This window comes from Myotis davidii, unplaced genomic scaffold (assembly GCF_000327345.1).
Source record: "Myotis davidii unplaced genomic scaffold, ASM32734v1 scaffold3642, whole genome shotgun sequence".
NCBI classification, from domain to species: domain Eukaryota; kingdom Metazoa; phylum Chordata; class Mammalia; order Chiroptera; family Vespertilionidae; genus Myotis; species Myotis davidii.
The window spans coordinates 18,866-22,873 of NW_006293113.1; the positions used below are offsets into that span (position 1 = coordinate 18,866).

A 4,008-nucleotide genomic window follows, 5' to 3' on the forward strand; every position below is an offset into this window, starting at 1 on the left:
ATGTTTTTTTTTTCTCTTCAGGATCCTTGTATTTTGCATTAGCTTTTCACAATGGTATATATAGATTAAGTTTGCACTTTTTATTTTTAAATTTACTAAGAATAAAGGGCATTCAGATATTGCTGGATGGTGATTCAATAGGACAGACAAGGTTAGTCAAAAAAATTAGAAAAATACATAATGTGAGCCCCGGGGCCGGGGTGGGGAGCGTCCGGCCCGCGGGCGGCAGCAGGACCAGGAAACCACTGGGCCTGGCCCGGCCGAGGCCTGAGGGGTGAGTTCGTTAAACGCCTGGCCCTGCAGAGCAGGCGAAGGTTTACGCGGTCATTCTGTACGGCCTCCGAATGAGTTATACACGTCCCCACGGCCCTGGGCAGAGAAGGTTCCCCACCCCCGTCCAGAGGGCGGGGGGACCTCAGATCCAGCCTGGACAGCGCGACAGGCCTTGGAGAGAATGTCGCACCGGGTCTCGGCCGGGAGCCAAGTCCGGAGCGTCCACTGTGCGTCCAGGACCCCCTGTGCCCGCAGAGCGGCCGACACACACATCCAGATGCCGGGAGAGAGACGGGGCCACGCGGAAACGCAGAAATGACACAACCACCATGGAGCCCCCAGACAGGACGCGGGGCGGGGCCCTCCTGGGTCAGTCGCCAGGGAAACAGCCCCGATGGTGGTGCAGGGGGTGCCCCTCCTGGCCAGTCCCCGGGGGGCAGGGTGGAGAGCACGCTGGTGGGTACCCCTTGGTCCTAAGGGGACCCCTTCTTCGGGCCTCACCCGGTGACCTCATCCAACGCTCATCCCTCCCGAACGGCCCCACCTCTCTTTGTGGCTCCGTCTTTTTCCCACGCCCGACCCCCAGTGTGTTGTGTAAAGTCTGATTATCTGTGAATTTCCGAGTCCCTCTCCGTGATGGGCGTCCGTTTTAATGCCTTTGCGACGAGGGCACCCGTGCTGCGTGATTTCGATTCTTTTAAGACGCGGGAGAACCGCTTCCTGCCTGCAGGGCTCAGGGCTGCCTCTCGCTGAAGGTCCCACGAGTGCGTGAGGGCGATTTGTATTCTGCTCTTGTCGGGCACGTCGTCGTACAGATGTCGGCTCGGATCAGTTGCCTACGTCTGCAAGGAACCTGCCTTAAATATAAATACGCAGGTTGGACAACAAGAGGATTGAGCCCTGGCTGGTGTGGCTCAGTGGATAGCGCATCGGCCTGCAGACTGAAGGGTCCCGGGTTCGATTCCGGCCACGGGCACACGCCCAGTAGGGGGCGTGCAGGAGGCAGCCGATCGGTGATTCTCTCTCATCATTGATGGTTCTTTCTCTCTCGCCCTCTCCCTTCCTCTCTGATATGAACAAAAATATATGCAGGAGGCGGCCGATCCATGATTCTCTCTCATCATGGATGTTTCTCTCTCTCTCTCTCCCCCTTCCTTTCTGATATGAGTAGAAATATATTTAAAAAATAAATAAAAGGGCTGAGAATTCTATGTGGCCTCACAACTACTCGAGGGACAGTCAGGGTAGCCTATTATTTAAAAAATATATTTTATTGATTTTAGAGAGGAAGGGAGAGGGAGAGATTGAAACATCAATGACGAGAGAGAATCATGGACCGGCTGCCTCCTGCACGCCTCCTACTGGGGATGTGCCTGCAACCTGGGCAAGTGCCCTGGGTGGGAATCGAACCCGGGACCCTTCCGTCCACAGGCCGACGCTCTATCCACTGAGCCACACCAGCCAGGGCCAGGGTAGCCCATTAAAGAGAGACGAGTGAGCCAGAGGATAATGAATGACTGTTATCAGAGAGAAGGTTTCATAATGACGGGTGGCCCCTGCAACAGGACACGGCGGCGTACACACGCGTGCGTCACGCAACAGAGCGTCACAACACACGCGGCAAAACTGGATGGAGAGACACACAGACACGGACTTCGGCCTCCTCTGTCGGCCGTGATTAGAACAAGGGAACGGAAGACACGTAAGGACAGAGCCGACTTCAAAACCCCTTCAGGCCGCGGATCTGAGCCGACATCTGTACGACCAGGAACCCAACAGCAGAATACAAATCGCCCTCACCCACACGTGGGACCCGCAGCGAGACACAGCCCTGAGTCCTTCAGGCAGGAAGGGATTCTCACCCGTTTTAAAAGAATCGAAATCGTGCAGCCCGTGTGCCCTCGTCACAGCGGCATTGAAACGGACGCCCACACGGAGAGGGACTTGGAAATAAACAAATAATCGGGTTTTAAACAGCACACTTGGGTGGAAGGTGTGGGAAAAAGACAAGCCACCAAGGACATGGGACCTTTGGGGAGGGATGAGCGTTGGATGAGGTCACCAGGGTGGGGCCCTACCAGGAGATTAGTGCCCTGTGAGAGGAGGACCCACCAGAGCTTTCTCTATCCTAGGTCCCTCGGGGATTGCATCGTAATCAGGGGCCGTTTCCCTGGTGATTGGCCCAGGAGGGAGACGCCCTGCATGACAATCAGGGGCCGTTTCCCTGGTGATTGGCCCAGGAGGGACACGCCCTGCATGACAATCAGGGGCCGTTTCCCTGGTGATTGGCCCAGGAGGGACACGCCCTGCATGACAATCAGGGGCCGTTTCCCTGGTGATTGGCCCAGGAGGGACACGCCCTGCATGACAATCAGGGGCTGTTTCCCTGGTGACTGGAGACACACCCTTGGCGACCAGCCCAGGCAGACACAGCCCTGGCGTCTGGCTCAGGAGGGACACGCCCCCTCCCCATAACCTGGCACCATTCCCCTGGCAACGGGCCACCCATGCCTCCTACTTCCTCTCCTAAATGCCTGCATGGGCCACCGCTCTCGCCTTCCAAGCACAAGAAGAGGAACGGCGTGGAGTTAATAACACACCCTCTCTGCCGGACTCCTCCATGCCAATGAGGTCAAGGTGACCTCCACCAATGACTGCCTCCCTCGGCAATGAGGTCACGGTGACCTCCACCAATGACTGCCTCCCTGGCCAATGAGGTCAAGGTGACCTCCACCAATGACTGCCTCCCTCGGCAATGAGGTCACGGTGACCTCCACCAATGACTGCCTCCCTGGCCAATGAGGTCAAGGTGACCTCCACCACCGGGATCCCGGCCAGAAGGTGCCTTCAGAAAGGCAGGAAGTGAAGGTTAAGGGTGATGCACACCCCGCCCCCCAGCTCAATGCTGGGGACAAAGTGGGCGGGTGGCGGGGGGCAAAATGAACACCTGGACCTGGGCCAGGTCGGGGGCGGCCTTCTCTGTGGCGTCCAGGCCTCTTCTTCATGCCCTTGGCGTCGCCTCCTGTTTTGCCCCCCTTCTCGGTTACGTGTGGGGCGCAGAAGTGACCTCACGCTTTCAAAGACAGACTTTGGGGCCACTGAAAGCGCCCCCTCATCTGTGAGACTCGTGCAAAGTTAGGGACGTCCACCCACGGCGTTACGGTGGAGAGGAGCAAGATGCGTCCCATCAGGAGATTTAAGCGGCCCCTTCGAGCTCCTGGCGCGGGAGGGCTGGAGGACACAGGGGTGTGAGCTGGGCGTCCAGGTGAGCTGCAGGGCGACACCCTCCGTCACGTACTCTTCTGGGATTGCCTGTGATTGGCCCCTTTCTCAGCCGACACCCAAGAGGGCACGGCATGGACAGGGACCCCAGGTCGGTTCCATCCTGGAGACTAGCGAGCATTCCACCCAAACCACCGCCTGGCGGGATGAGGCCTCCTCGCTCGTGCAACGGCAGTGGGACATGACATCCTATGTGATGAAAGGGTGCTATGCTAATTAGGCCGGACATCTTCCAGATGTCCTTCCGGACAAAGCCACCGTGGCGGGGGCCGAGGCAGAGGCGGTTAGGGGCAATGAGGCCGGCAGGGGAGCAGTTAGGGGCAATGAGGCCGGCAGGGGAGCAGTTAGTGGCAATGAGGCCAGCAGGGGAGAGCAGTTAGGGGCGATCAGGCTGGCAGGGGAGAGCAGTTAGGGGCGATGAGGCCGGCAGGGGAGGGCAGTTAGGGGCGAGGA

The 4,008-nt window shown here is 58.3% G+C and overlaps 1 protein-coding gene across 1 annotated transcript in view; it reads right to left on the minus strand.

The window, feature by feature from the left end:
* Positions 1–4,008, minus strand: part of PUDP (pseudouridine 5'-phosphatase) — a gene marked incomplete at its 3' end in the record, with an annotated part of 21,539 nt that overhangs the window by 2,514 nt on the left and 15,017 nt on the right. The gene's annotated exons all lie outside the window — the stretch shown is intronic.